The sequence below is a fragment of the Carassius auratus genome, chromosome 10, assembly GCF_003368295.1.
Source record: "Carassius auratus strain Wakin chromosome 10, ASM336829v1, whole genome shotgun sequence".
NCBI classification, from domain to species: Eukaryota; Metazoa; Chordata; class Actinopteri; order Cypriniformes; family Cyprinidae; genus Carassius; species Carassius auratus.
This window is the reverse complement of record NC_039252.1, coordinates 15275725-15286401: the sequence shown is the minus strand read 5'-3', so window position 1 is coordinate 15286401 and position 10677 is coordinate 15275725. Positions and strand designations below refer to the sequence as shown.

Genomic DNA, 10677 nt, shown 5'->3' with positions numbered 1-10677 from the left:
TCTCGTTATCCCAGGTAAGATGCTTCTGATGTTGTTTCTGTTGGTAGCCCTTTTCCTAAAGACATCTGAGCGTGGTGATTCTTGATGCACTGACTCAAGCTTCAGTCCACTCCTTGTGAAGCTCCCCCAAGTGTTTGAATCTGATTTGCTTGACAGTTTTCTCAAGCTTGTGGCCAACCTTGTTGCCTGTGCACCATTTCTTACCCAATTTCTCCCTTCCAGTCAACTATTTATTTAATATGCTTTGATACAGCACTCTGTGAACAGCTACCCCTTTCAGTAATGACCTTCTGTGACTTACTCTCTTTGTGGAGGGTGTCAATGATTGTCTTGTGGACTATTGCCAAGTCAGCAGTGTTCCCCATTATTGTGGTTTCAAAGAACAAGAGAGACCCAGAATTTATACTGTAGTGTTGGTCATTTAATGAAAGTCAAACGTAAATATTCTAATATTTTGAGATACTGGATTTTTGAATTTAAGTTAGTTCTAATCATCAAAATGAAAACCAAGAAACTTTTTAAATGTTTTATTTTACATGTAATGAATCTAGAATATATGAAAATGTCACTTTTTGAAATAACATAAATATATATATATATGTTCACAATATTCAAACTTTAGATGCACATGTATACAGTATCACAATATCCAAGCTCATATTCAGTATTCTATTACAATTTCATATTTAACACATACAAAATCTTATATAAAATATAATGAAGTTCAAGTCATAAAATGTGTAATAAAATGTAGAATGAAATATGTGGCAGAGATTTTATTAAGACTGAACATGGGTAATTGAGATGAAAATGTATTAGAAATTTGATGTGTAGTATTCCGTTTAGCATTCGATTCCACTCTTTTAAAGATAATTTTCCTTTTTAACTTATTAGGCATGCTGCTTTTTTGTCAGAGACGACATTAAATATGTATATTTACACAAATTAATTTAATGAGAAGACAAAAAGGCAATTAAACGTGAAAAAAGAAATAGTGTTCAGTCAGACATTCATGTACATTTTAAAATAAAATATTTTTTCATGACCGTGAAATGACCGTTTTTTCAAGACTTTTTTCATGACCGTGTCTGTTCGCAGTTCTGAGGACAATGGTTATATTGTCTGTCACACCCTGTTATCAAATACTGTAATAATGCAAATGTGAGCTGCTGTGGTTGACAAAGACAGCCAGAGAACAGAAACATGTCAGTGGAGTGAGATTGTCAGGTAGGTTTTTTTTTTTTTTTACTATTATTTTAATAAAATCATTTGTACAATTGTGCTCTTTATACAAAACATACAACAACAAAAAAAGACAGAAAAGTGCATATTGTAGCTTAATGTGCAATTCACTTCATCACGAACACTGGTGAAAGTAAATAAGTGCTTATTTTAGATTTATGTGATAACATTAATATGAAAGCAAAAAAATAAATGTACACTGTCACAGTTCCAGCGATTTGGATCAGTTGCTCTTCTCAAAAAACCTTATATTAAAAAGTTAATATTTCTGAAAACAAAACAAAACAAAAACAGTTGTTTGTCTTATGCCATGTATAATAATGATGATAATAATAATAATAATAAATTTTCTGTGACACAGTTTGGAGATTTATATTGGAAATCTTACCCGCATTTGTTCATGTATCCAGTCAAGGAAGTAGGTCACATTTCCGTAGACTCCGGGCTTGTTTCTGAAAGCACATCCATCACCCCAGCTAGTGTCCCCAACCAGCCACCATAGAGAATTCTCTTTTGTGACCAGAGGACCCCCACTGTCCCCCTGTTTGGAAAGAGCACTTATTTAATTTGGCCTTTGGCACATACATTACATTTACTCTATTCTAATTAACTCTTTTGAATGATCAAGCAGCTTCTAACTGTGTTTATACAGAGTGTGTTTCTGACCTGACAGGAGTCCACGCCACCCTCCAGCTTGCCAGCACAGATCATGGTGTCTGTGATTTGTCCATTATACACTGCTCGGCTGTTGCAAGTCGTTCTGTCGATTAGCTGGATTTTGGCTTCTTGTAGGGTTTGTGAGGAAGATCCTTAAAGAAAACAACATTTGCTTGTCATGCATGAATCAGGAATCATTGCACATGCATATGGATCTGTAGGTATTTTAGTACAGTTCTGTTGGGATTTGCTCTTGAAAAAGTTTCAAACCTCCACTAAACAGTGACCCCCATCCAGTGACGTAACAATCCCGTGGAGCAGTGAAGTACATGCCTTTATTGGGTAGACACACTGGCCTGACGTTCGCTGAAACAAGAAACAGAAATTGTCGGCATTCAAAGCTGTATTGTTCTTCTGTAAAAAAAAAAAAAAAAAAAAAGAAAAAAAAAAGAGGAGATATTTTGCTGAATGTTCAAGCTGCTCTTTTCCACACAGTGAAAACAGAACTTTACACTATCTAGTTCCAAAAAGCACCACAAAAGTCCATTCAACTCATTTCTATTCTTCTGAAGTCATTTGAATAGGCTCATATATTAAATTTAAATTAAATTAAATTTATGCATTTAGCAGACGCTTTTATCGAAAACAACTTACAGTGCATTCAGACTAACATTTGTTCCCTGGGAATCAAACCCACAACCTTGCGCTGCCACTATTAGTCAATTTACTAAATGATCATGAAATTTTCTTATTGGCTGGGGGAAAATTGTGTGTGTGTCTTACATGTAATCGTGAGAGGACTGCTTAGCTTCATCAAGGCAATGTCATTCTCATCGGTTACTGGGTCATAGTTGTGCATGATAATTCGGCTGACAGAACTGCCGGTGGCCGACAGCATCTCGGGAAGATTCAGATATCCAGCATACACAGTCCAGACCCTTGCATCTGATCTCCTGCACCAGTTTGTCATTTATTAGAGTTCATCATAAATTGTCAAACGAGACTGTACTAAACGAGAGTACTTACTCATGCACACAGTGAGCCGCAGTGACGATCCAGTAAGGTGTAATGACAGACCCGCCACACAAATGCACTCCGGAAATTTGCAGGCTGACCTGCCATGGCCACACCCCCTTAGAGGTCACCGTGGTTCCTCCCACGATTCGGGTCCCGATGTTCCGTCCGCAATCTACAGGATTCGGAGATCAGTATCAGGGTATGTGTAAAGTGTAGATTTCCAAGCTACAAGCTATACTTCATATTAATATTTTATAGTAATTATAATATTTAAAAGGTTGGTTCACCCCAAAAATGAAGACTCTCATCTTTCATATGAGATTGAGGAAAAGATGATAACAAATTTGTAAATTGGTATCAGTGTTATATACAAATATTATGTATTTAACTTCTTATGTAATAATATTATGAATTTGTGTTTATTTTTTTTATTTTTCAGTTAAGTGATATTGTCAAAATATAATGTAATACTTTTGAGTTATAAGCTTTTTTAATAATACTGCTATGTCATAATTATTCAACGCTTATTCAGCATTGCTGTTTTTAAATCACTTATTTGCATGGTGGGGAATAAAACAGTCTCAAAACACAATTAAGCCTTTAGAAACTCTATTAAAAAAAAGAATTAGCTTGAGTTGTTAAACACACAGTTAGCCCATGCATGTGCTGAAGTTGAGTAGCAAAAATGTCAACAGAGAAAAGCACAATATCATAAAATTGTTAATCAGAGCAACTGAGAAAAACCTGCAATGTACAGCCAAAGACTTGCAAGATGACCCGATGAAAGGAGGAAAACCATTTCAGTGCAGTGTGTGTACTGTATGAACTTGTACAGCGGTACTGTATGTCTGCTGCAAAAAAGCTAAGCTAATAAGCAGAAGAACACCATCTCCATCGTCAAACTTGGAGGTGGATCAGTCCTGTTATGTTCATTTTGACAAGAATTGTGATGCCTTTGGTGCAAAGACTGAAGCTGATGATCAATGGACTTTACTGCAGGACAGTCATCCCAAAGTACACATCCAAATCTACTACTGCTTGGTTCAGGGATCAGTCATAGAATGTCCTTGAGTGACCTGTTCAGTCTTCAGGCTTAATTTTCATTGCAAATATCTGGTTGAATTTGAAGAAAGCAGTGGCAATATGAAAACCAAAGGTGATCAGTGATCTGAAAGCTTTTTTAAGGCGATGAATTGTTACGATCGGAACCCAGGGAAACACAGAAGACGAGAGATCCAAATGCAGTGTGGTATTTATTGGGTAATCCAAATAAGAATCCAACAAGCAGGGGTCAAACCAGAAATCAATCCAAAACAAACAACAATAAGGATAGGAAAAGGAACAGGAATAGGAATAGGAACTGGAACAGGAAACTCGGAAGGCGAGAAAACTGGGTGACGGAATGAAAGGACTCCATGAAGACAAACAGAAAAAGACCGGTTAATATATGCAGGGTAATGACTATCAAGTGAAGACACCTGAGTGCAATTAACAGGAGTGAAATTACTGTGATGAAGGGTCAAGGCTTTGTGGGAATTGTAGTGCCTACGGTGAGGTGCCTATGGGGAAGTGAGACCACTAGTGGAGACTCAGGGAAACAGAAACCAGACAGCGTGACATTACCCCCTCCTCCACGGAGCAGCTACCAGATGCTCCACCGGAACTCAAGAAGAGACCAAGGAACACAGAGACCAGGAGGGAGGTGGAATGGCGGAGGACCAGGGGGAGGGACGGGGGGCCAGGTAAAATGGAGAAACAGAGACAAGAAGTGCAAAAAACAAAAACAAGGAGCCCAGGAGGGAGGTGGACCTGCGGAGGATCAGGGGGAGGGACAGAGAGCCAGGTCCATAGAGGGAAACAGAGAGAAAAACAAAAACAAGGAGCCCAGGAGGGAGGTGGACCTGCGGAGGATCAGGGGGAGGGACGGAGGGCCAGGTCCATAGAGGGAAACAGAGGGAAGAAGAGCAAAAAACAAAGACAAATAAACAACAAAACACAAGTCCAGGAAGAAACATATCGCTCAGTGGCCCAGGGCCGAACCGACAGGGCAGGAATCCAGAGAGGAGCAAGGCGGAATTGGAGCCATGCGGTCGAGACAGAAGCCCACCAGGGTGGCGCAGAAGACCACCACATCAGTGCGGTCGAGGCAGAAGCCCACCAGAGCGGCGCAGAAGACCACCACATCTGTGCGGTCGAGACAGAAGCCCACCAGGGCTGCGCAGAAGACCACCACATCCGTGAGGTCGGGATAGAAGCCCACCCGGGCGGCGCAGAAGACCACCACCTCTGTGAGGTCGGGATAGAAGCCCACCCGGGCGGCGCAGAAGACCACCACCTCCGTGCGGTCGAGACAGAACCCACCAGGGCAGTGCAGAAGACCACCATATCCATGCGGTCGAGGCAGTGGCACTGTGCCGGCGGCCATCTTGCACAGTGACGTTGGGCTGGCGACCACCTTGTGCTGTGGCGCTGGGCCGGCGGCCAACTTGTACTGTGGTGCTGGGCTGACAACCATACTGTGCAGTGGTGCTGGGCTGGCGGTCCTCCTGTTTGCAGACCCCGGTCCAGAATCGGCCATTCCACCGGGAGAGTGGCTGGGGCATCCCAAGGAAGCCGATGCTGCAAGTAGAACACGAATTCCCAGAAACCAAACGCGTCCAACTGATCCATCTCTATACGAGGTACCGGGTCATCCAGACCTGTGTTGAAAATGTCTTTTAGGGCCGCATCATCATATCCCATACTATCCACCAGGGTCCAGAACACATGTGCAATAGCACCCACCTCATTGCCCTCTTGGCGGAGGGTGGTTAATTTTACATATTTTGCCCTCTGCTCCACCATACTGGCTGGGGAACGGGAATGAAGTCCCACACCACTTGATCTCAACATGGATGGAGTCCTTCTGTTACGATCGGAACCCAGGGAAACACAGGAGACGAGAGATCCAAACGCAGTGTGGTATTTATTGGGTAATCCAAATCAGAATCCAACAAGCAGGGGTCAAAACCAGAAATCAATCCAAAACAAACAACAATAGGGATAGGAACAGGAAGGCGGGGAAACTCGGAAGGCGAGGAAACTGGGTGATGGAATGAAAGGACTCCATGAAGACAAACAGAAAAAGACCGATTAATATAGGCAGGGTAATGACTATCAAGGTGCCTATGGGGAAGTGAGAGCACTAGTGGAGACTCAGGGAAACAGAAACCAGACAGCGTGACATGATTGGGCCAAGACTGTAGTCGAGAGATGACAGAAGCTTTAAACACTTACAGACAGCGTTTATTGGTGATTTTAAATAATAAAAGATTCTGCACAAAGGGGATTGAATAATTTTGAACATGAATGTTTAGAGCCAATTTGAATTTTATCATTATTCATCAATGTTCCATACTCAGAATCACTCAAAAGTGCATTAACAAACTTTCTCTAATACTTTACTGAAGCCTTTGCTGAACTGATTTCATAAAATGTTCTCCGTAGCAAATTGTCTTGCAGGTCAAGGGGGTTGAATAATTTTGATTGCAACCGTATATAGCAAACTTCTATTTTTAACTTTATTTACAGTTTTATTCAAGGTAATTCTAATTTTCTTACTTTTTGACATTTTAGTTAACACAAAATAAGGGCAACACCTAAAAAACACAGATTTATTTATTTTACAAAAACACATACAAAAAAAGAACTTGGAACTATTATCTTACCTATACATTTGAGTGCCACTGCTTTGTTAGATGGACAGTCTGAACTGAATTATCATAAGAGAAACATAAAAAGCTTTTAAACGAGCTGATTATAGGGAACACTACTAACCAATAAATAATGTTAACTGCAATAAAATAACCAACATGCAAAACCTAAACCTTTTAGATATGAAGTACTAGACAATTCTGTATTAACAGAACTCTGTTGCGTACGTTTTACTGAGAAAACCTGTCAGATTGGAAGAGCTGAGAGAATCGGTCTTCACCAGCATGTAGTCAATCTCCTCATAACCCACATAAGTGCTCCTTAGAGATAAACCACACACAAACACAAAGCACATATTACAAATCACCTCATACAAAACACATTCTGTAAATGTACTAATATTCCTGTGATGTCCATTTTTCACATGATCCTTCACAAATCATTTTAATTTGGTGCTCATAAAGCACTGAGTATTATTATTATTGATGATGAAAACAGTTGTGCTGCTTCATATCTTTTGTGGCAACTGTAAAGTAGTAATAACAGACTTCTAACATTACCTCTCGTATCCCATCATCTCACACGCTTGCTGTCCGAAGGCTGTCATTCCATCTATCTGAACACACATTCTCCCATTTTCGGGTCACATTTGAATACATCTGAAGAAGGAAATTAGATCCAAACAGACGAACTACAAATACAACAACAGAAAGTACAGTAAAGATCTTTGAATGGAATCAATTCAACACGTCGGACAATGTGTGTCAGCACTGACTTTCATCGTCTCCCAAAGGACAGTTCTCCATGCCGTCACACCACTGCGAAAGACTGACATGTTTGTTATCTGTTTGACAGCGAGATCCTAGCAAACAATCAAACAGACCTGTTGGAGTAGACGAAGGATATCAGAGCCAGAAATCACTGGGTAGATGAACTGTAAGACATCCAGTGTGAGAGTTTCTTACCATAAAACCAAAGCACCGCAGCTATGACCCCAGCAACGACCAGCAGGGTGATGACTATGCCAAGAATAAATGGCCATTTTTTTCTCCTGGAAGCTGTTAAAGAATCAAAGTTCATGAGAACCGATATTTAGAACATGAAAATGACTAAAATAGGTTAGAAGGAATAGTTCACCCAAACAAAAGAAGATGAAAAATGTTTTGCTAATTAAACAGTCATTGCTCCCCATTGGCTTCCATAGTAAAATACTAAAGGCTACCAGATGATGTTTGGCTACATACGTTCTTCAAAATAATCTTATGTTTTCAGCAGAAGAATGAGATCCATATGAGTTTGGAACAACTTGATGGGTATGTAAATGATTTATTTTTGGTGAACTATTCCTTTAAGAAGCATTAAATACATTTGTGAACCGGATTAACATCAAGGTAGAGTCCAGATGTGAACGTGTGGTGTGTATTAACAGGTTCTGCTTGAGGCGTATACTGATGGAGGTTCTGAGCAGGCGAGTATTTCTCTGAATTCTGGTATAGATGTTGTGGGTTTTGGGGACCGGGGTACTGAGGTAAAGCTGGGTATATTCCAGGAGGAGGCAGATATGGATGGGCCTGCTGCTCTTCATGTTGGAAACCATAGTTCAGCTGAGAAAGATTGTCATATGTCTGAAAGAAATTTGAGTTTAATCAGCTTTTGTCAGGGTTTTGCAACCTGTTTTGCTCGAAAAGGATATCAAATTAGAAAATTATACAACAAAAAGTTACTTTAGAGTACTGTGTCCATGTTAACAATTACAATATGACTAACAACAATGTGAAGACTGTTCCAGGAAATACATACCTATTAAATAAACATGGTTCCTTATTTGAACAATTACACTCACTGTTTACGCTTTTAAATGACACTGATAAACTTAGGTATTCAACATGCCTTTAGCAAATCAATATTTCAACAGGAATAGAGACATGAAATGAGCTATACTTGCTTTTGTCTTACAACACTGGTAAAAAAGAAAATATACATTGAAATTATTGCTATTAATATTTAAAAATAATAGTTGTTGTATTTTGTAAAATATTAATTTTACATTGGTAAATATCAAATACCATCATAACAACAACTGAATAACTAGATTAATTTTATGCATAAATTGTTCAGGTATATAACAAAGTTCCCTGTTGCTTATTCAGAAAATACTTCCTTGTCTGCCTTAGACAAATCAGAAACTCAGCAAAAAACAATTGTGCTTCATGTTTTCACCAGTTTTTCATGAAATTCAAATCTAACTGGCTTTCCTTTTTTAAAAGATCAAACGACTTTTCTGATGAATCATTCATTAAGTGCTCGGTCGTTTCCCCAGGACAGTTAATGCTTTACAAATATAGCTCATCTGTTGACTGACAGTGTCTGCATTGTTACATAAAATGAATGACAATCGAAAGACACCAGGGACTAAATGATCCAAATATGGCAGAAGAGGATAAATATGTTCAGATAGGAGTTAAGAAGAGGAAAAACAACAATATATCATATCATTACCGTATCTGCTGTCTGCATCGTTTGCCTTTGGCTTCGTTTGAACTGCAAAACGCAATCCAAAAAACACTAGAACTTGAATCTCAAACTTAGATCTGCTGACTAAACATACAGCAAAATATTAATCAGAAACAGCAACGCATCCGTATGAAATTATATATTATGCCATACAAATTATAATAATTTATAGTAAAACTGACCTGTCAGAGGGTTCTCCTTGTGTCTGAGTGTTAGCGGACTCTCTGTCCACTCTCTGTATGTGTAATAAGCAGCCAATGGCACAACTTTGCTTTATAAGCAGCGGAAACACTCATCAGTCAGGTGTATATAAAATATCACCTGGTGACCCAAGAGTTTATAACTCAGAGCATCCAACTGCTTTTCTTTTGAACAATAACTTGGTTTTGTATTGAAACAACTTTGCATTGTAAATTACTAACCAAAAAAGGTGTGTCAATAATAGGAAAACATTCTTCCTCTTAAAGCTGCTTCCTTCTAGCTCACTTATTTCCACAGTGAGAGTGAGGTACAACAACTGCATGAGATTACATTCGTTTTTTAGCTTTTAAAAGAAGTTTCTTTGGCTCGCAAGCACAAATGTACATTTTCATGTTCCCTTTTTCTCATAACATAACATTTCCATAAGTTGTTTAACTTTATTCTCTGTGATTTCAATGCTATGGTTCAAACCCTCTGAAGTCATATGCTAGCTTTGTGTGGGAACTGAACCAAAAGTTTAGTCGTTTACAATGAAAAGCTTCCACTTCGTAGCTCAAATCTAATTTGTACGCATTAAGCATGCAAGTAATTTACCTTCTGCAGGTACACTAAATATTCCCCTTCAATTTGGCAAGTCATAATCTATTACAATACACGAGAATCAAACAGATTTGGTATTGTTGTTGATGCACCAGTGTTATTACAGTATCACTGATATACAGTACACACTACATAGGTTTTATTTATATTTAGTAATAATAATATTAGTTTATTTGCATATTTTCAGTCTTCGTTTTTAAGTCATTCTAATGTGTTTTTGTTATTGGTTAAGGTCCTTGAAGTTTTTATCTTAATATTTCATTTAATTCCAAGATTTGTTTTGGTTGCCGTATTAGTTTCCATTTTGGTTAACTGTAATTTTAATATATTTGACAGTGAAGGAAATTTGAGAGACGCAGCAGTTAAGAATTTAAGAAGACTTAAAATGTAATGTTATGGTACTTTTAATTGTGCTTTTTGACACTTTTGGAGCGTGAAAAATCAGCTGCTGGTCACCATTTACTTGCACAATATGTAAAACAGCAGCAGACAATGGCATGAGGATGAGTAAATGACAAAAATATGAATTATCAGATGTACTATTTCTTTAAATACCCCTTTAAGTCACAGCAAATAGTAAATCAAACACTATCCCCCATGTGTGTCAACAGATGTGACCTTTGCAGGCCTTTGAACTTTGTGTATCTTATGTTACACAAGAGAGCTGTTTTTTTTAGCTGGTTTCAATAGCATATATGAAAATATATATGAACAAGGCCAACTGTAAGTTTTTATTTAAATCATTATGTAAAA

The 10677-nt window shown here is 38.5% G+C and overlaps 1 pseudogene; it reads right to left on the bottom strand.

Moving 5' to 3' along the window:
* Positions 1–1230: 1230 nt before the first annotated feature.
* Positions 1231–9501, bottom strand: LOC113110015 (transmembrane protease serine 2-like; annotated as a pseudogene).
* Between the last annotated feature and the right edge of the window lie 1176 nt (positions 9502–10677).